At 42.3% G+C, this 23415-nt stretch overlaps 1 long non-coding RNA gene across 1 annotated transcript; it reads left to right on the forward strand.

Annotated features, from left to right (window-relative positions):
• The first annotated feature begins 963 nt into the window (after positions 1-963).
• On the forward strand, positions 964-19263 carry LOC121926831. The gene is made up of 3 exons (XR_006103092.1): positions 964-1128; positions 4440-4568; positions 19144-19263. It is a non-coding gene; the product is annotated as an uncharacterized LOC121926831 (long non-coding RNA).
• The last annotated feature ends 4152 nt before the right edge of the window (positions 19264-23415 follow it).

Below are 23415 nucleotides of genomic sequence, written 5' to 3' on the forward strand. Positions count from 1 at the left end.
CTGTGCCATGAGAGTTAAAGCACTATCAAACTGCATTATTTCACCAGTGCAGGTACAGCCTATGACAAGATGTAGTGAGAAGTACCAACTGAGATGGCTTTTAAAAAGGATTAGACCTGTTTCTGGTGAATAAGCCAACCGATGCCTACTGATCACAATGACTATCCAATATCAGAAGTAGTATACCATTGAATACCAATTGCTACATGGAAGAGTGCTCTTTACTTTCTTGCAGGCTTCCCAGAGGCATCAGATTGCCATTGTGATACCAGAATGCTAGTCCTGAACTACTATAGCATTTTCAGGGTTCTCAGTATTTTTAACCTTTATTTTTTGCTTATACCTGGTAGGAATACATCTCCTGCTTTCTCTGGACATTTTAACTAGAATGCAAGCCCAGTTTACTCAAACTTCCTTTTTTCTCTTTTGCTGTGAACTGATAATGTCTGATATAGCTTTTAATACTAGCCAACATGAACTCAAGAACTAAGGCAGGCAGTAGATGAAGTGGGTGGAGAGTGGCAAAATACTGAAAGAAAGAACTGTGTGTGTCCCACAGTGTGTCCTACATCCCTTTAATTAGCCAGCTTCTCTTAGATGTATACTGCATGACGTTGTTGTTGTGTGCCTTCAAGTTGTTTCTGACTTATGGCGAATGTATCACAGGATTTTCTTTTCTGAAGTATCTTCAGAGGGGTTTTGCCATTGCCATTCTCTGAGGCTGAGAAAATGTGGCTTGCCCAGGATTGCCCACTAGGTTTTTACATGGCCAATCTGGGATTTGATCCCTGGCTCCAGACCTGTAGTTCAGTGTTCAAACCACTATATCTAACCTAGTCTGTTTCTTTGCTTTTATTTATATTTGGCAAAATCATTGCTTGGATTGATTTATACTAAAAGATGTAAGGGTATTCTGACTGCAACATCTGTCACCCCAGGGATCACCAGGATTGATGTGGCTGGCTAAGCGGCTGTCCCCTTCCTCCCTCACTGCTCCATGTGCTTCCCTCCCAAAGCCGCATGCTCAGTAGAAGAGGATGGCCATCCCATAAAGAAAAAGTGTACCATTCTTCAGTCAAGTGTATACATTGCTGCGCTCCCTTGCTAGAATCTCCAAACAACCTCAAGGTTGGTTGGTTGGGATTTATACAAAGCAACACAAGACAGCTAGCTAATGTCTATAAAATATAGAGGCAAAGGAACTTTTTATTAAACCTCACCTCACTTTTAACATTCAGATTAGCAAAGGTGCTTTCCAGATGCTCCAATAGTACGTACTAGGGTTAGGAAAGGGCATCCTTTCCAGACGCCCTAACCCTAGTATGTACCTAGTACATACAAAATGGCGGCACCCTGTACACATGGGCGCCGCCATTTTGACGTTGCAGACGCTTAGCGTCCACACGTTGTGCAGAAATGACACCGCAAGTGCACCATTGGCGCCTTGCGCCATCATTTCTGCACCGCAAAAAGAACCCGCTTTTTGCGGGTTCTTTTTGCTGTGCCAGGGAACCACGCGGTTTGTCCGCTGTGGTTCTCTGGTACAGCAAACACAGGCACCGGCAGAGTGCCCTTTTGGTACACTCTGTAAAGCGCCAATGTAACATTGTTCCTATAGTACAATACACACATTTAAGAACAAATATTAAAAATGCTTCTTTATACTCCTTTTCTTTCAAAGGCTTCAGATCAGCATGTCTTCTCATTACACCGAAGTAGGTACAGACAGTCCTTTGTCATAGATTTTTATGGGTTTTTCGGGCTATGTGGCCATGGTCTAGAAGATTTTTTTTCCTGGTGTTTCACCAGCATCTGTGGCTGGCATTTTCAGATGCTAGTGAAACGTCAGGAAGAGACTCGTCTAGAACATGGCCACATAGCCTGAAAAACCCACAAAAATCTATGGATGCCGGCCATGAAAGCCTTCAAGTCCTTTCTCACTTTCACCCTGCTATAAAGAAGCTTTTCAAAATGGTTCATGTTGACATTTGTGAAAGGTGGGCCATTACACTGGATACTGAGTTAAAGAAGGGTAAATTAGAAGTTTTAAAGAAAACTGACTTATTTATAGAGGTGTGATTCCTTCTACATTTCAATACCTGCTGTAAAATTAATCAGTACTGTACTGATTAATTTTACAGCAGTAATTCTTTAACCAGGATCACTCTCTCAATTGTGTCATCGTACAGTTGACTTGACAGCAGTTAACAACAAGAAACAGTTGTTGGCAAGCATCCAACAACTGTATGAAAGACAATGGCTTGGATTCTAAGATAAGTGAACAGAAGGAAATAAACATAAGGAAAGTTTCCTGCCCTCTTCTCCCAACACTTCAACCTCACCAGATGTACAGGGCGCCTTCCAAAATAATAATATGGGCTGAAGGGGAAGAATGGAATTGCCCTCAATTGCTTGACTGACTAGACAGTTGTGTTGAAAAATGGATCCCATCCTTCATAAATAAGACAGTGGGGCAAACTGGCACAATCATGTTCTTGCTTCTTGCCAAGAGTATGGAAAAGTTACTTTTTGGACTATAAAAAAGCAAGATGAGGACAATCAGGCTAGCAACCTTAAATGAAAGAGTATAAGTTCTCTGACTGAAAAGCAATCAGATCAGATCTCTGGTATAGGAATATTTGGTTATACCAACAGGCAAGTGCAATATGAACTTACAGTAAAACAGCAGTAATTACATTGGAAGCTTGTAGTAATTTTTTAAAAAAAACACCTTGATGTTTATTATCTCAAGAAATCCATCCAAGGATAGGAAAGGAGGTAAACTAAACAGTTAATCTATACATAGAATTAGAGAGTTGCAAGAAACCACAAGGGCCATCCAGTTCAGCCCCCTGCCATGCAGGAACTTATAATCAAAGCTCCTCTGACAGATGGCCATCCAGCCTCTTTTTTAAAACCTCCAAACTCCACCACCCTCCAAGGAAGGAGTGTGTTCCACTGTCGAACAGCCCTTACTGTCAGGAAATTCCTCCTGATGTTGAGCTGGAATCTCTTTTCCTGGAGCTTGCATCCATTGTTCTGGGTCCTGTTCTCTGGGGCAGCAGAAAACAAGCTTGCTCCCTCCTTAATATGACATCCCTTCAAATATTTAAACAGGGCTATCATGTCACTTCTTAATCTTCTCTTTTTCCTCTACTCTGGGGTATTAGCTACTTGCTGTGGAGCTGGGAGGGGGTGGGGGTGGAAGAGATAATAACCACAATGACAGCCAATTGGCAGAAAATGGCCACAACTTTATTGAATAACAAACTGAACAGAAGGGTTCGCCTGAAAAGCATATGGTCTGGATCCGTCATCCACCAATCCGTGTTGGTAGATGAACCGATTTTGCCTGGTCATGGCCAGGCTTCAGGATGACAGAGGGGTAACTGACAAGGTGCGCACTGTTGCACCCATCCGGCTATACACATGTGCGCATTTTCCACCCTTGTCACTGGGGAACACTGAATCGATGCCGCCCCCGCACTGGCGACACCACTCTCCCTCAGCACCCTCAGGTCCCGATGGACTCCCAATCCAATGCACAGGAAACCACACCCACCAGATCCGAGACCTATGCTACTGCCCTTAGTAAAGTTGCGACAGCATAACACCCCTCACCCAATGCAAGGGTGGGTGGGTGGGGAGTCAAGAGTAAAATGGCACTGACCGCTGGCACCGTCTGGGCCTGAATAGGCCCTGCAGCCAATCAGTGGCCGGGAGCCATGGAGGGGACCACCCTCTTGGACCTCCCGGTCAATCAGAGGGCACACAGACCCCAGCACCCACCCATGGGGGCTGCTTCTGCTCCTGATGCCTGCTGGGAGTTGAAGTCTGGAAGTGTCCAAAGCTTCTCCACTCCCAAAGGCCTGGGAGTTGGAGTCCGCCACCGTGTGGGCCTGGCTGCCATGGCACGGGCCAGCTAGTCTGTTGGTGGCGTGCAGGGCCCTAGCTGGCAATCCTGCACCTCCAAGGACCGCCAAAGCCACCCCCTCCTTGCCACTGCCCGGTAAGTCAGGAAGCCCCATTTCTCCTAATTTGGTGTCATCTGCAAATTTAATAAGCACATCCCCTATTTTTTCATCCATATTGTTGATAAAGATGTTGAATAGCACTGGGCCTAGGACAGAACCTTGTAGCACTCCACTGGTCACTTCTTTCCAGGAAGAAAAGGAACACTTTTAGGGTTCAACAGGTCAACCAATTACAAATTCATTTAACAGTTGCCTTGTCTAACCCACATTTTACAAGCTTATTTGCAAAAATGTCATAGGGAACCTTGTCAAAGGCCTTACTGAAATCAAGATATACTGTATCCACAGTATTCCTTCATTTATCAAACTGGCAATTTGAGAGAGAGAGAGAGAGAGAGATCAGATATAGTCTGGCATGATTTGTTTCTCTGAAACCCATGTTGACTTTTTGTGACGTGTTTGCAGAATCCCTATGTACAAGTAAGTTGGTAGCTGAAAGTGAAGATCAAGCCCAAAATGTCTGCCCCTTTCTCAGACGAAGGGAACAAAGAGGCTGATTGTCTTCTTTGAAGAAGGAGGAAGTGACCTTAAAAGGTAGGTAAAAAGCAAAAATGCCTAAGTACATATATCAGAGATGAATACAGAGCAAAACAAAAAATCAGGGACTAGCTATCTTTTATGTACATGATTTACCCTGTACAATAATATCCAAAATCATATTGTGCCAACCAAAATGCACAAAATACATGTTGCAAACTATCAAAGCTTTATTGGCTTCATCAAACAAAGGTGTTAGAAATTATACAGGAGGGGGAAATGATGTTAGTCACAGGCCTGTATTTTTGTTTAAGAAAAGGTTTATTAAATTTAAAACATACATATTAAATTTATACATGTATACAAAAGAAAACAAAACAAAACAAAAAACTAAGTAACATACATACTACAAATACAGACAAACCAAATATATGCTAAATCAGACATACAATAACCAAACATGCCTAAGGGAAGATCCATTCCCTTGTTAATATCTTCATATTCCATTTCTATCGTTCCCTCTCCAAACCTTTCTTCATCTTACCTTCAGTTTCTTCGGAATCTTTCCATCCTTCCTCTTACTTTATTCTCCTTTCTTGTTTCCCTCTCCTTCTATCTTCTAGAAATCCTTCCACCTCTCATTACTAACATCCTCCAGTTTTGTGCCAACCAAAATGCACAAAATACATGTTGCAAGCTGTCAAAGCTTTATTGGCTTCATCAAGCAAAGGTGTGAGAAATCATGTAGGAGAAAAAAATTGATGTTACTCACAGGGCTGCATTTTGTTAATATGTTGGTTATGGTGTTCTAGGTATAGAGGGATGTCTATTCAGGCAAGCAACTCAGCATCTGGACATGTGGTACTGGGAAACAAGTTATTTTCACATCCATGGGATTTAAATTCAATTCAATTAGCAAAGCAAAGAGGCATTTCCTATGTGGATGTCTCAGTCCTTTGTGAGGCTACAAACCCTTTTATTAGGCACAGATAATTTAACCTCTGCATCTTGCCCTGATACTTGGTGCCCAAGTTCTCCTGCATGGCATTGATAATACACCCCAATCTGAGTTAGGGTTACCAGAGTGAAAAACAGAAGAGTGTCCTGTGCCTTTAATGGTTGTATCGAAAGGGAAATTTCAGCAGGAGTTCCTTGTTACCTGATTGCATAACAGGCACCACCTGCTGAAAGTCCCCATTCTACATAGCCATTAAAGTTACAGGAGCCCACTCTAGTTTTCAACCTAGCACCCCTAACCAGGATCCAGAATACCACTGACATCTACTCTGACTGAATCATTGAGCCTCTCTGGTACCACTTCCTTGAAGCACAAAAAATCAGTGCTGAGAAAGGACTGTGCCAATTTTATTATCAGGTACATACTTGTCATGGGGGGATGTTAAGCTTGAGGCCATAAATCACAGAGGCGTGGCTAACAAGTCACTTTTCAAATCATGAAGCCACAAAGACTGCAAGTTTATGCTGTGCCCAAATGGTACATTTCATTAAAAGATAAAATTTTAGGCCCCACCTGGAATACTGTGTTCAATTCTGGGCACCACAATTCAAAAAGGATGTTCAGAAACTTGAGTGTGTCCAAAGGAGGGCAACTAAAATGGTGAAGTGTCTGGAAACCATGTCCTATGAGGAACATCTTAGGGAGCTGGGGATGTTTAGCCTGGAGAAGAGAAGGTTAAGAGGTGATATGATAGCCCTGTTTAAATATTTGAAGGGATGTCATATTGAGGAGGGAGCAAGCTTGTTTTATGCTGCTCCAGATAATAGGATTCAGATTATTTATTTTTATTTATTATTTAACTAAAGAAAAAGAGATTCCACCTCAACATTAGGAGAAACTTCCTGACAGCAAAACACACTTCTTCCTCGGAGATTGCGGTGGAATCTCCTTCTTTGGAACACACAACAGTATATACAGAAAATGGTTTTGTATTGATTCCAGCGAAGGGTGGGACCCAAGCATGTGGTCTCAAATAAATTTATACTAAAGGCTTTGTTTTTAATACTTTCAGTGCTGGAGTCAATTAAGTCTAGAGCCATAAAATTTTGATATTGCATCAGCTGATCCAGGTGTTATTAATTCCATGGTTTAAGATGGACATCCCATTTGTAAAATACAAATCAAGCTATTTGATTACTTTAGGAGATTATCACATGGGTTAAAAGACTAAGAGTGGAATAATCCCATCATTAAATCAAAATTGTGAAAAGATTATCACGACACTGCACTTATCCCATATTTCTCTTGGGCAGAACCCACAATTATCTCAGAACTTCTTATTAATTATAAAACCCCATGAACGAATAGTCAATATTGTTATAGTAGCGCAATTGAGGAGATGCAGAAGTAAATAACGATTCACTCACATTATCGCAGAGCTGACAGCGTCACTGTTTTCCCCCTTCTCCTTCTAAATCCAAGATTGCTGTTTGGTAAATGAACTTCCTGTGGATAACTAGCTGTTTGCAAAATCATTCCCTTTCTGTAGATTTCTGTTTTATTTAATGCAATCATGCACATTTTGTTTTGTTAAATGTTTTTGTTATGTTAAATCCTCCTTGTTTTATGTAACACTCTCTCTAAGTAACTCTTGCAATAACCAAAGCAATGCTTCTCTTCTAAATAAGCATGCATACAACTTAGCATTTTCAATACAGCAAAGAAAATATACAGATCACAGAACATGAAATCACTCTTGTTTCATTTTTGCCTGAGAGGGAAGCCACCGTGGAACAAATACCATAGACAGCAATTGGAAGTAAAAGGCCACAACTTTATTAACATAACAAAAACAGAACAGCAACCAGAACGTACGTTTGGCTCCAATGCATGAGGTCTGGCTCTCTCATCCATCAGCTCAGTACTGAATGGATGAACCAAAGTGCTTGGTCTCGGCCAAGCTTCGGGATGGTAAGGAATTACCGGTTAGTGCCCACACGCCGACGATCGATCATGCAATTGACCGCATCTCCGCATCATCACATCTCTATCCCTTGTCAACGGGGGATGCTGTATCGATGTTACCCCCGCAATGGCAACACCGCATCGCTCGCAGCACCCCCGTGTTCTAAATGGACTCCCGATCCAGCGCTACGCAGCCCTGGAAACCATGCCCACCAGATCCAAGACCTATGCAACCGCCGCTCAAAGTTGTGACAGCAACCCTAAACCCGCAGAGGGAGGGTGGGTGGGTGAGACGAGCTCCAAATGGCGCTGACCCAGGCACCTCGTGGCCTTTTAAAGGCCACACAACCAATGGGAGGCCGGAAAAGGGACAAGGACCCGACTCCCGGCCTCTCGTCCAATCCCGGGCGGCACCTATGAATGACGCCGCCCAATCAGGGGTACGTCTGCCCGCGGGGCCCGCTGGAACCTCAAGCCGGAAGAGGCCAGTGGCATGCCACGGGGCTCCCCCGCGCAGCAACTGGGCCGTCCCACCGAGGCAGGCGGGCCCATTCATCCCGGTATTGAATTGTTATTGCAAAACAGCACGGAAAAATAAATCTTTATAGCACAATGCTTCTAGTCAGTGCCACTAGCGTAATAATTGTGGAAATGAACCTACTGTAGTATGATAATATCCTTGGTTTGTTGCAAAATATTACTACTTAGCCCTCATATGAGCATCCTGTTTCCAGCATCAGACCACAATCTGATTTTTTAAATAAAGTATATGAAGATCATGTAAGAAAGTTAAAGAATTTTTTAAAACAATCCAGTGGTTTTATAAGCATTAATTGCATACTTCAACACTGTGAACTTTTACTGCAGTGGTAGTACAGAAAAATAGTCTCAATTCTTAATTCTGTAATTAAAGATTTAAGACATACATCTAAAAGAAGTGGTGCCAGGAGACAATCCTGCCTTCCTCTTTTTATCATATGCCTTTGCTGTGTAAGTGATCCTGTAAGTTTAACTTTTAAGTCTTGAATAATTGATCAAGAATAAGAAGCTTTTATTAGTAAATGTCCTAGCTAATTTGACCTAGAGTTTTTCATGGCTCACAAAATCAAAAAGCATCTTTCAAATCTTAAAAATCAATAGCAGTATACAGACTGCTTTTTAACATGGACCTATTTGTGAGCCAGATGTAAAAAGCAGAAATACCAACGCACTGTAAAATTCTTCAGCAACAACTTTGGCGCTTTACAGACCACTCAAAAAGGGCGGTCTGCCGGTGCTGTCATTTGCTGCGCGGAGGAGCCCAAGTGGCCAAACCGCGTGACTCCTCCGCGCAACAAAAAAGAAGCTGCAAAATGCAGCTGCTCCTTGCGGTGCCCTTATGACACCGCAAGGCACCAATGGCACACTTGCGGCATCCACTACATCAAAATGGCGGCACCCATGTAGAATGGGCGCCACAATTTTGTACGCGCTCGGTGCGTACTAGCATTAGGGGCGTCCGGAAAGGACGCCCCTTTCTAACCCTAGTACGTGCTGCGCACATACTTTCCGCCCATGCAGAACAGGCCTTTATTAGAAATTGCCTATTGTATACATTGCTCATTGTATAATGAGCAATGTTAGTGTATCGGCCACCCCGTGCATTAGCGGACTCCCTTAACGAGCTGACACAGCTGGTCGCTGAGCTGATGTTGGAGACGCCCAGGCTTCTTGTCCTGGGTGACTTCAACATCTCCCTCACGGCCAGCCATGTTCCATCCGGTGCGGCTCGGGAATTCATGGACACCATGGCGGCCATGGGCCTGTCCCAGCTGATACAGGGCCCTACGCATTGTGCGGGTAATACTCTCGATTTGGTCTTCTGTTCGGAGGCGGAAAATCCGTGGGCGGAAATAGTTAATGTTTCCCCCCTGTCATGGACGGATCATTTCCTGGTAGAGGTGAAAATCAAGGCCTCTACCCAGATCCCCCCCGGGGGTGGTGGACCTATTAGGATGGTCCACCCTCGAAGGCTGATGGAACCTGAGAGGTTCCAAGAAGCCCTAGAGGGGCTCGCGGTTGGAAATGACGGCGACTCTGTTGATGCCCTTACCGGTATTTGGAATACCGGTCTTTCTAGGGCTATACACAGAATCGCTCCCAAGCGCCCTCTCAGGCCTGCTTCCAAACGCAAGCCCTGGTATACGGAAGATCTCCGGGCGAGGAAGCGGGTTCTGCGACGGCTCGAGTACCGTTGGCGGAAACACCTTCGCATAGACGACAAGGCTCTCCTAGACCAACTGTTAAAGGACTACGGAGAGGCAATACGAGCAACAAAGAATTCGTTCTATGGTGCCCGTATTGCGTCCGCTGAGTCGCGTCCGGCAGAGTTGTTCAGGGTGGTCAGGGAGCTAACTCAGCTCCCTCCCACCCTGAACCAGATCCTTGAACCTTCTAAGGCCTGCTGTGACTTGTTTAACGACTTTTTTGCGGATAAAACCTCTCGTATAAGCGAAGGTCTGAACGCTGACATTATAGCAGATCCTAGGGTAGAAGTGTCCAGAGCCTCCGTGGACTATGTTAAACTGGATCAGTTTGAGTTGGTGAGTACCGAGGATGTGGACAAGATCCTTGGAAGTGTTCGGAAAACAACCTGCTCTCTTGATCCCTGTCCCTCGTGGTTAGCGGCCCAGGGGGGGACCGGTGGTAACATCATTGTTACACCGGATAATTAATACATCTCTGAGGGATGGGCTATTTCCATCGGATCTTAAATTGGCCATAGTAAAACCGATCCTAAAAAAGCCCTCCCTCGACCCCCTGGTATATAATAATTATCGGCCAGTCTCGCTGCTACCATTTCTGGGAAAGGTGATCGAGAGGGCGGTTGCTGTCCAGCTTCAAACGGTCTTGGATGAAACGGATTATCTGGACCCATTTCAAACTGGCTTCCGGGCGGGTTACGGGGTTGAGACGGCCATGGTCGCCTTGGTCGATGATCTCCGTCTGAGCATTGACAGGGGAAGCGTGTCCCTGCTGGTGCTCTTGGACATCTCAGCGGCTTTCGATACCATAGACCATGGTATCCTTCTGTGACGCCTGGCAGAGGTGGGACTCGGGGGCACTGCACTCCAGTGGTTCCGGTCCTACCTCTCTGGGAGGTCCCAGATGGTGCAGCTGGGAGACGTGTGCTCCGACGAGCGGCCCCTTAAAACTGGGGTCCCTCAAGGGGCCATTCTGTCTCCCATGCTATTTAACATTTACATAAAACCGCTGGGAGAGATCATCCGGAGACATGGGGCGCGGGGTTATCAGTACGCTGATGACACCCAAATCATTTTCTCTATGTCTCCGACTGATGCAGTGACTGGGGATGGCGTCTCTCCTCTCGTGGCCTGTCTAGAGTCAGTAATGGGCTGGATGAGGGAAAACCGACTCAAGCTGAATCCAGAGAAAACGGAGGTACTAGTGATAGGTTCTCCTGGTCCAGGAATGGCGGTGATTCCACCTGTCCTGAACGGGGTCACGCTCCCTGTGAAGGACACCGTGCGCAGTCTGGGGGTGCTTCTTGACTCGTCGCTTCACCTGACTGCTCAGGTGAATGCGACGGTCAGGAGCACCTGTTATCAGCTTCGGCTGATTCGCCAGCTGCGCCCATACCTGGCCCAGAGGGACCTAGAAACTGTTGTACATGCTCTGGTAACTTCGAGACTGGATTTCTGCAATGTACTCTATATGGGGCAACCCTTATACCAAACTCGGAAGCTGCAAATGGTGCAGAACATGGCAGCCCGGCTGGTCACTGGTGCTCCCAGGACCAGCCATATAACACCGGTTTTAAAAGATCTCCATTGGCTGCCCATTCGCTTCCGAGCTCAATATAAGGTGTTGGTAATTACCTATAAAGCCCTAAATGGCTTGGGCCCAGGATACCTAAAGGACCGCCTCTCCCCGTACATTCCGCCTCGCACCCTCAGAACGTCTGGACAGCAGCTACTGAAGGTGCCTGGGGCTAGGTTAGTCTCCACTTCTCGGAGGACGTTTTCCACAGCTGCCCCAGCCCTTTGGAATGTGCTGCCCACAGAGCTCCGCTCGTCTACTACCCTGTCCCAATTTGGGAAGGACCTTAAAACCTTCCTATTCCAACAGGCATTCCCCGAATAAATATCCTGTGGGCCTCCCTCCTCTTTCGTGGCCAAGAGGTTGGGCTATGGGGCTTTTTACTGTTGGTTTGTTTTAGGGTGTATTTTTATGTGTATTTTAACATGTTTGTAGTTGATGTATTATTGATTGCATTTTAATTTGTTGTGAGCCGTCCTGATCGGAGGAAGGGCGGCATATAAATAAAAATTTTATTATTTATTATTATTAATATTCAGAAGAAATAACCACAGTATATCTTCTAAAACCAAAAATTCATTTTTTTCTCTTTTTTTTCTTTTTTTTATTGTATATTTAAAATTCTACATAAAACATATATAATAACATATAACATACATACATTAACCGTAGAGCCAAACCCAGCTTAGTTGGCATTGATCAACAAATTGATAAAGAAAAAGAAAAAGAAAAACCAAAAATTCAAAACAGCAAAATAGTTAGATAAGAGTTTGTTGGGCTGTTTTGCCAGAGCTAACCACATGCTTATCATATCAGAGCAGGTTGCTATGATGAGAGGCATTTCCTCTATGAACAGCATTGAAGTGTTTAAGCATGGAGATGCTATATATTTGCCTCAAGAATCATATGGATATACAGTATGTGCAGTATGCAGAAATTGAATTGGTGCTTGACCTTAGGTTCTTATGGTCCCCTTGCTCTTCATTTCCCACTCTGCTGCACTCTTCTCAACTTTATTGTTGATTTTCAAGTCAACTCTAACTTACGGTGACCCTGGATCCTTTCATACTACACAACGGTAGTTATAATTCCAATTTATCTGACATGATTCCAACCTATGGTACCGTATGCTTTAATTGTGTACTGTGAAAGTATCCCATCACAGTTTTCTTGGCCAGGATTTTCAGAGGAGGTTTGCCATTGCCTGCAAACTTGCCATGGTCATCCAGCTGGTTTCCATGGCTGAGTGGGGATTTGGACCCTGCTCTATTAGAGTCCAACACTCAAAGCCTACACTGTGCAGACTTTCAGCTTTACCACTAGGTTATAAAGGAAAAGCAAATGACAATGTTCATTCTTCCATTTCTTTTCCCTTTGGTGGCTGGGACAAAAGGGACATCAAAAGGAATCTGATCATTTGTGTCAAGAATGTGTTATATATCAAATGTGGAAATCATATTCCAAATGTAGAAGCCCAGGATACCTATGGTTAATTGGGGAAGCCAGGAGCATCTCATCAGTTCAATGAAAGCCAATGAAAATGTGGGTATATGCCCAATCATTGTTGAGAAGAAAATATGATTGGGTGAGATGCTGTTGTTATTGAACTGCAACTCACATTATGCCTCGCCACTGGCTATTCTGGCTGGGGATGCTAGGACTTGTAGTCCAGCAACATCTAAATGGTGACAACATCTGAAGTACTCCCGACTTCTGGAGTATGGAGATAAGTGGTGCACCCAATCAAGTGGTGGCTTCTTCTCTCTAATGCTGACTGGGATGTGCCTATACTTGAAGGCAGGAATGCTGACCAAGTTCCTGCTGCCTCACTTGACCAGCTATATATGATCATAGTCACTGCCCATGACTGCAGGTGGAATTTCTAGGAAAAGGCTATTTAGAATGGGGTTGCCAGTAAAGTGAGCTCTGGGTTCTGATGTGACCATTTGTTGTCTGCCTCATCAAGCAAATCTTCAAGCTTGACTGAAATATGTTTCTGCAGCTTAGACACTAGAGAGCGTACTCTACTTGTTCAGCTTCTGGCCTCTTCCAGATTGGTCTAATGAGGCATAAATTCTCACAATAAAGTCTCTCTGATTTTACTAGGGCTAGCTGGTTGTTGTCACCATGTCCACTTCTTTCATGGAGTGGGGAATTATTCATAGTGATTTCCTGAATCAGCACTAGAGTTTTTATAAAGGATTTTTTAAAATGAGTTTGCTGAGGTGGCCCTATGGTTTGAGGGGCAACTTTTCTCACCTCTGAATTTATTTATTTATTTTTAGTTTTTCTTTGAATGTTAGTGTTATACTGAGAGAGGGTCATTTCACTGGTGCACTGGTGAACTGTAGCACTCCAACTCTAAATAATAATAATAATAATAATAAGACATAAAGAAGGAGAACAGAAGGGAACATATTGTTTTGATATGTCTCTGAATTAAAAGAATCCCACTAAGGGTGAGAATAAAATGTTGCAGCTGGTGCTGGGAATGGACAGAAAATAATTTAGGACACCAGAAACATTGGATATTTATTTTTTTTATTTTGCAGTGATAGCTGAAGTACTAGTAATACCACCTCCAGCACCCTCCAAACACATTTGCCCTGTCTGAAGGAGCATTTTAAGACTTAATCTAGTGCCAGGGATCACTAGGGCTGCCACCACACTGCAGAATTAATACATTTTTATGCTGCTTTAATTGTCATGGCTCCATCCTATGGCTTTCTGAGATTTCTAGTTTGTTGTGGCATTGTTTTGTGTTATTTTGAAATGGCCTAAGGGCTAATCAATAAACATTTCTTCTTCCTAGTTTGTTGTGGCACCAGAGCTCTCTGACAGATAAGGCTAAATATCTCACAAAACTACAGATCCAAAAATTCCATAGCATTGAGCCATGACAGTTAAGGCAGTGTCATATGGCATTCATTCTGCAGTGTAAATGCAGCTTATGCCAGGACTGAACAGTCATGGCCACAAATCAAGCACTAAAGGGGGTCCCAATACAAACACTGTTTGGCAATGTTTTTATCTCGAATGTCATGGATTCCAACTAGCTTACACAAAAGAGTAAGTTCATCAGTATTGCCTTTTGCTGTCTAGGAGCACAACTTTTTTTGGTTTCAAGGGTTGCAACATGGGTGGCTGTGGAATGGAGGAGACAAAGGTACTGTATGTGCAGGAACATGCATTCTTACACACACACGTACATATTTCAGTATGTCGCTCTGTATGCTGAATATTTGAATGTGTGTGTATGTTTTATATTTTTTAAAATAAAGCTTTATGTAGTTCCCCATTGCTGGAGTCTCTATCAGTAATTGCTGATATAGTTGGTGCTTCATTCCTGCATATGTTACCCTCTCCTCGCAAAGCCAAGCTGAGTGTTCCCTAACGTAATTAAGATGGGTTTCAACTGCTAGTGGAGGCTCTGCAAGCCCCATACAAATAGGGTAACAGATCCTATTTAGTTTCCAAAATCAGAAAAGATCTGGTGTCTTTAAGGTATTTAGGCACACCTCACTCTTTTTATTGATGGTCTGAAGGAGAAACATTTCATTCCTTTCCAAAACAAATAAGGCAAATACCTTCCTCCCCCACCAAAAAGAGCTTCCTAGATTTATTTTATTTAATTAAGTAATACTACCACATCTGGCTTCTCAAATTTGGAAATAAAATAAAATGCAACATTGAATACCTCTTTTCTCATTCTCTGTCATGTGATTCGGACCTTCAAAACATTGCTTCCTAAAGCTTCAAAGTACAAATGACCTTTAAAACTCTCCACTATTCTCTGACATATTACTTCTTGGCTTTCATGCTTTCAATCCTTCTCTCTCTTCAAAGTTTCTTGATTTTCTTTCTTTCTTTCTTTTTTGTCATACAATGCAAATTCTTGGGAAAGCTCTAATCTTCTCTCCCTTTGAGAATATCGCACAACAGCAAAAACTGCTGAGTATGTTATATAGCAAAATGCTGTAGAGAATGGGAAGGTCAAAAGAGAGATGAGGTAAAATGACTATTAAATTTGTTTATATATATATAACTGGCCATGAGCTCCAGCATTGCTGTAGTAAAAAGGTTGTATCTCTGCACAGGGACATCTTAGGGTGAAAATTATGCAACATGCTCATCAAACTGATCCTATTCATGTTGGAAGTAAGAAAAACCAGGGGGTTAATATGTAAAAGAAGAACCTGTGCTTAAACAGAAAAGTTAATTGGATTCCCTTTTTTGCCCCAGTTTCTTCCTGCTTTTCCATTTTACTGTGTAAGCACCAGATCAAGAGCAGAAACTTCCTGAAGACAAGGCACAGGGTAGAATGAGATGTTTGCTAGGAAATGTAGAATTTAAACCTGCAGGTGAGATGAGGGTTGCCAGGTCTCAGGGCAAACCATAAAGGGGTGTGAAAACCAAATGTGCATTCTACCCTCTTTCTCACCTTAGTAATGAGCCTCTAAAGCATTATTGTGTTCTGCATGTGAAAATCATTTGCACATTTGCGTGCTTTTGTGGGATGTGAACATTTTAGTCGATATCAGGATGGAGGTACATATGGTCCCCATGTGATAAACTCTCTAGTTACCCAAGCTTTCAAAACAAAATGAGAGCAATGATAGTAAAGACATCCCTCAGTGCGGAACCCCCCCCACACACACACACACACAAAACAAAAAGCCATCTCACTAGTATAATTAATCCACTAGACACTAGTGTATACATTTTATTACAATTATCTTGTCTTTTATATATTTACAGAGAATGCAGTTGAGCTATTCCATATATAGCAGCTCTTTTAGAGCGTTAGGCCTCTGCAAAATTAATTCAATACTGAAATAGAAAACATTTTAAATTCAAAACCCCAAATAAATAGATACATTGTTTAGAAGAAGGAACTCAATGGCAAATAAATGGAAGAAAAATTACAGAAGGCAAATCCAGGCATCTTGTCATATCCCATTTCACTGAACTTTATCAAGGGCTTTCCTGATTAAAATGTATGCAAAATATTTCTGTAGCTGAGTGTAAAAAGGTACCTTTTTTAACCAGCAGATGGTGATAAATCATAACAACTTAGATGTAGGTTGATAGTTCTTGTAGTTAAAATTAGTCGTTATTGGGTCTCTTAAACGAAATGGTTAAACTAGAGGAAAGGATGTTGGGATTTATGCTAATCCATTATTTCTGGACTCTGTCCAAACAACCCACTTACACAGTTCTTTACCCAACACCTGCTCATAGACAGCACAAGCAGTCTGAAACAGACACAGACATGGAGCTATGTGCTGATATATACAGATTATACACACACACACACACACACACACACACACTCCATTTCTCTTGAGCAATTAAATGTTTGTTTTCTTTGGAAGAGGTCACTGACAGCTTATTGGCACTTTCCATCATTTGAATTTTATTCACAAATAAACAGGATGAATGTATGATCTGTGGAATCATGACATTAAAATGAAAAATTTTCCATGGAAAACTTTAGTAAAAGATGAAGCATTTATATGATTGAAGAAAAAACAGAGTACATTGTTATTGGGACTTTGTTTTGTTTTTGTTTTTCCTCTTGTTTTTCTATTTTTCTGGCTGGATTGATTTGTTGTCATTATAATCACAACTTTAAAAAAAATGAATCTTTTTCACTGCCGTTTCTGTTTCCTTGGGCTCCTAAAGGGCATCCTTTTTCTACGTATGGTGCTCCAGAATCCATTTCTTTATACCACCCCACTTTTAGATTGTACTGAAGCCCACAGATAGGAATGATGTTGGTCATGGAGAGGCCTTAATACTACTCAATACTGCATCTAAAGAAGTGGGGTTTTAGCCCACTTAGAATCATAGAATCATAGAACTGGAAGAGACCCCAAGGGTCATCCAGTCCACCACCCCCTGCCATGCAGGAACTCACTCAAAATATCTCTGACAGATGGCCATCCAACCTCTGTTTAAAGACCTCCAAAGAAGGAGACTCCACCACACTGTGAGGGAGTTTGTTCCACTGTCGAAAAGTTCTTATTGTCAGGATGTTCCTCCTAATGTTAAGGTGGAATCTCTTTTTCTGTAGTTTGCATCCATTGTTCCAGTCTAGTCTCTGGAAACAAACTTGCTCCATCATCAATGTGACAACCCCTTCAAATACTTAAACTTGTTTCAGATGTTTTCCATTCTGGCTTATCAGATATATTTTGGCTCTGCCCCACCCTAAGAGAAGCAAAATAGAGAGCTTTCAGAAAGTATGTGGTAGTTACTTCCACACATCACCTCTAGTTCCCAGCAGGCATACCAGCAAAGCCATACCCTCACTAACAACAGTCTAGCTGGGGTGGATGTCTGCAAGATCACAAAGCATGGGAAAGAGTTTTTGTTTGTTTGTTTGTTTGTTGTTTGGCATTTCATCACCCAGTGCCCATGTTGGCTGTAGGACAGTGGGATGTGTGGCCAGAAAAGTAAATTTTCTGAGCTCTAATCGAGTCTCTCTCAAAGGAGAACTGTCTGACAGGCATTTTTACCAAATGTTTCATCTATAGAGGAAAATGCAGTTGTCACCTGCTGCAATCCAACCTCCCTTCAATGTAGCATAAATATGAAGAGATCACAAGGGCCATCCAGAACAACCCCCTGCCATGCAGGAAATTACAATCAAAACATCCCCAACAGATGGCCATCCAGCCTCTCTTTGAAGACCTCTAAGGAGGGAGACCCCACCACACTCTGAGGGAGTGTGTTCCACTGTCGAAGAGCCCTTACTGTCAGGAAATTCCTCCTAATGTTGAGGTGGAATCTCTTTTCCTGCAGCTTGCATCCAATGCTCCAGGTCCTGTTCTCTGGAGCAGCAGGAAACAAGCTTGCTCCCTCCTTAATATGACATCCTTTCAAATATTTAAACAGAGCTATCATATCACCTCTTAACCTCCTCTTCTCCAGGCTAAACATCCCCAGCTCCCTAAGTCATTCCTCATAGGGCATAGTTTCCAGACCCTTCACCATTTTAGTCGCCCTCCTTTGGACACGCTCCAGTTTTTCAACATCCTTTTTAAATGGTGGTGCCCAGAACTGGACACAGTATTCCAGGTGAGGCCTAACCAGAGCAGAACAGAATGGCACTATTACTTCCCTTGATCTAGACACTATACTTTTACTGATGCAGCCTAAAATTGCATTGGCCTTTTTAGCTGCTGTATCACATTCTCTGGATCTTCTACTTGGATGTATACCTTCATCTGCTCCAATATCCACTGAGTGTTCTCATCTGCTTCTTTTGTCCAATTACAGATTTTATGTGGATTTTCTTGGATCCTTGTATATATTTCTGTATGTATAATAATGAAGGCAGAACAAGTAAACTCCTCTTTCTTTCCCACTATGACTTAGTTCCTAGGTTACACACACCCCAGTGACTCTCATCCTTGTCATCAAGCATGACACTCTGGGGCCATTTGCACTGCACAGTAAAAGTATGATTCTGCTTTGCCGTGACTACATCTTAAGGAATTCTAGGACTTATATTTTGGTGGGGCATTGGAGAATTCTGGCTAAGAACTGTAAATACTCCTCCCTAAATGATAAATCCCAGGATTTCATAGGATGGAACTATGGCAGTTAAAGTGGAATCATAGTGCTATAACTGTAATGCAAAAGTATCTTAAGAAGCACACCATCTTAGATCATCAGATGTTATCTTTTGTAACATGGAAAAATCAATTATATTTTACATTGTTAAATTTATTGCTGCATGGTTAAAAAAACCTTTTTTTTAAGAACTGAGACTGAATAAACTGGGACATCATTTGGATTGCCAATGAGAAAGTAGGATGTCCCACACAAAAAAAATATTCTGAAGCACAATTTTCCCATCTGGTTTCCCCCTTCATTTCTTAGGGACTTTCCATGGAAAACAACAGAAACTCAGGCTTCCTGCTATCTATTGTTCTCTCCAGAGAAAGCCAGTGCATCCTTTGGACATTTAATTTTTGCCAATTATTTTCTTGGAATGAGGAGACAAAATTCATGCACTCTGTGAAATACAGAATTGACTTGCTGAGTAAAGATATGTCCAGTGTAAGCAGCACTTGATATTGAAGAAAAATGTACAGTTCTGGATGACTCCAAAGAAGTAGCAATGTTTAGTGTCTTGCAGCATAAAAAGGAGGAAGGAAGGAGAGTATTTTTAAAAAAGAAAGAAACATGGCACCACCTTTAAGAGTAGCTGTTTTTTATTTCTTCATGAGCTTTTGTGGATATAAATCCACTTCCTTGGATGCAGTGCTGAATATACCTGAACCCTTAATACCAGTCAGTACTGCATCCAAAGAAATAAATTTATAAGAAAGCTGATGCAAAAATAAAAATCAGTCAGTCTTAAAGGTGCCACCACATTTGTTTTTGTTTTGTTTGTTTTTGTTTGTTTTATTTATATACAGTTATTCCAAAGATCATAGCGGTGAACAGCAAGTAAGCTAATTAGCAAGTAACCTAATTTGCCCCCAACAGTCTGGGTACTCATTTTAGCGACCTCGGAAGGATGCAAGCCTGAGTCGAGCTTGGGCCCTTTTGCTGGTCTTGAACTCGCAAACTTGTGGTTTTGAGTGAATGGCTGCAGTACAGGCCTTTAACCACTGCGCCACCAGGGCTTCTTTATTTTCTTCCCTTCTCTTCCTTTTTTTTTTAGGCTGCACATTTATGGAGTGTATGGTAAGATTATCAGTTCTGGTAACAATCCTTGGTAGATTAATTGTATCTAGAAAGGCTGTTTTTAAACTTTAAATATTAGGTGGCCATGAGTTCAAACAGGGAGTCTGCATAAACACTAAGAAACTAGTTGTAATTGCACATGGGAAATTTATGTATGACTGGAAGAATCAGCAGCTGGCATCCTGGTCTCTTACACCGGCATGAGTTACTTTATGCAAGCAACTAGACATTTTGGCTAATGAGTAACATATGTACTGAACTGAAGATTATAAAAACAGAGTTATGCATGTGATGCCATTGTATATCATTGTATATTGTACACCATTGCCCATTCTACAGTGTTCTGGATTCTGCATTGTAATGGACTGCTGCACTCTGAGCATGGCTCATTAATGAGCATTGTGTTTTTGATAGTACAGTGTCACAGTTCTGTATAACTATCGAGTTTACTGACTGACTCACTGTTACCTAGTCCTCTCTTTCTGGTTTTGAAAATGAAGACAGCATTTGCCCATCCCCAGGGACGTAGCTAGGATTTTAGGAAAGGGGGGGGGGTCCAGACTAAGTGCCACCATTATAATGGGGCTTGAGTGCGGCAGCGCAGCAGCACACACCATTCATTTTTCTAATGGAAGGGGGGGTCCGGACCCCAAGAACCCCTCCCCTTGGCTATGTCCCTGCCATCCCAAGGACCTCATTGGTTCTCCAAGAATTCTTAAGCATTATAGATAGAGACTCTGAGACTAGATTTGCAAGTTCCTTTAGTAGCCTTGAATGCAGCTCATCTGGGCCTGGAGACTTGAATTCATTTAAAGTAGCTAAGTATTCTTGCCTGTTTACACATGTTGGTAGAATATGTTTCCTTTTATTTTCTTACTTAAGGCCCACATGGCTACAGTGGTTTTAATATTTTAAGCTATAACCAGTTTATGCTCCCGTGCACCTCAGGGATCAGGTTCTTGGGGTTGCTGTCATCCAAGGATGAGCACTCCAGCAATGCAGACTGGAGTCTATGGTGATTACAATCTTTTCAGTAATGGTGGGTACAGTATCTGAAAAATATATAACCAATTTTCCCTTGTAATGAATGTACAGCTACACTTCTCATATTTGGACTTTATACAAATCAACAGTGATACCCAATTACCCCACTAAAATCACTGAGCCCCAGAACATGTGCACAGTCATGCATTTAGAATGCCCACAAGGAATTGCCAGGTAAACATGTTCCCAGATTCCTTTTCAATGGAGATTATCAGACCGAGGACAGGACAGGGTCGGGAGTGAAGCAGATCACTCTCTTGTCCTTGGACAGTTCTTGTCCTGATTGTGCAAAAGCATTTCAAAGACGTCATGCTTATCCTGTGATTGAAGTGGAATTGTATTAACTCAAGCTCCCATTAATACAAAATGCCAGGACAATTCGACTTCAGTGACAGGACCATGACAGGATAAATGTGATGTCATCTGAAAATCTTTTGCACAATCACAATCAATCATGCTTTCCAAATGGGACAATGTCCGGATAAGTGCGACATCATGTAAAAGTTCTTCTCATGATCGCACAGCAAGGATAGGAAAATGACAGGACATCCTAGGTCTGATAATCTCCAATGTGGAAGATCTGCAAGAATCTTTTGGCAGACTGATAGACATGGAAAAGCTGCCCTGAAGTCAGAAAATATGAAGATCAGGTAATAACATGATAATTCAAGAGACATATGTGTGTCCCAATCCAACTGCAAACTAAGACATTATTTATATGTAGCCCAATGGCTTTGGTCTTCAAGGGAAATCTTGCGTAATGGTCTCAACAGTAGCAGTGCTATCCAAGGTGCCTTCGAGCTATTTGGGAGGAATAGTGTTCAGCAACTTGGGTAGGCTAAAACCCAGAGTGGATTCACTAGCCCACTGGTATGCAGGCAAAATAGGGTGGGAAAGCAATTTTTCTATTACTTGCCATATTTCCAGAACTTGGAGAAATTATTTAACCAACAGATTACCAAGCAATTGTATTTTAAATAATTCTGTATACTATCAAAATTTTTAACATGGATGCATTTTTGAGACACAGAAAAGTGTATGGTAACTTCCTCATAGGAGAGGTTTTGTGTATTAAACTATAAATTACAACTCATTGCACAAAGAAAGTATCATTTTGTGGAGCAACCTCTCTATATAGTGAGCTAATAATTAATTTTACTTCCATAAGAACTGCCAAGAGGGTCACTGGCTGTATTAGGCACCATGCCTCACCAGGACATCCGAACCAACTGTAACTCCACTTAAGTGACTCTCAGAAAGATTTAATGAGCTTTCTGTTAAATATTTGCATCACTTAGCCAATACTGAAGAACATTAAGAAGGAAAAAAATAGAAGAAAAACACCCCATTTTTGTTGGTACATCATTAATTATGGATGTGTTCTGTTCATTTGAAAGGAAATAGAGATTTTCATTTAAGGAGGGTGGCTTCCTAAATTTCCTTTTAACGAGAAACACTTGGAACGAAGCTTCAGTAGGTTTTTAATACAAAATCAATATGTTGTTTTCTGTTACAAATCAACATTCTGTTAGAGCTAGTAACACTGTTTTAATCAAGACTTTAAATCTGCCACATCTGGCATGTAAAGAACCATGACCAAGATCCTGTGTTGTTTGGTGGATGGAATCGGCTGATACGCCAGCTGCGCCCTTTTCTGGAAGTAAGGGATCTTGAGACTGTTGTGCACGCACTGGTAACCTCACGTCTAGACTTCTGTAATGCGCTCTACATGGGGCTACCCTTGTGCTTGGTCCGGAAACTGCAACTAGTACAGAATATGGCAGCCAGAGTAATTTCTGGAACATCCAGGAGGGACCATATTACCCCGGTTCTAAAGTCCCTCCACTGGCTGCCCATTAGGTTCCAGACCCAGTACAAGGTGTTGGTTATCACCTTTAAAGCCCTAAATGGCTTGGGTCCAAGCTATCTCCGGGACCGCCTTCTCCCCTACAATCCTCCCCGCGCACTCTGCTCCTCTAGGAGAGGCCTACTTCAGCCACAAAAATCTAGGCTTTCGACTACCTCCCAGAGGGCATTTTCCATCGTCACCCCCAGACTGTGGAACGGCCTGCCGGATGAGATCCGTCTACTTACATCCTTAGACAGCTTTAAAAAGGCTGTTAACACGGATCTCTTCCAGCAGGCCTTCCCAGAATAGAGAACCCAGCCTTAGAAAAACGTCTGGGAAAGATACTGCTGCTCCCACTGATTGCTTGTTGGTATGATGTTGTTGACCTTCTGGTCAGTTTTTAACTTGTATGTTTGTTTGTTTGTTTGTTTGTTGTTTGTTCTGTTTTTTAAATATTGCATTGGATTTAATACTTTTTAAGGAGGGGAGGGTACCAGGGATTTTATATGTTTTGTATTTTTAACTTTGTTAGCCGACCCGATTGTTCTCAGAGGGGTGAGATACAA

This window comes from Sceloporus undulatus, chromosome 3 (assembly GCF_019175285.1).
Source record: "Sceloporus undulatus isolate JIND9_A2432 ecotype Alabama chromosome 3, SceUnd_v1.1, whole genome shotgun sequence".
Taxonomy (NCBI): Eukaryota; Metazoa; Chordata; class Lepidosauria; order Squamata; family Phrynosomatidae; genus Sceloporus; species Sceloporus undulatus.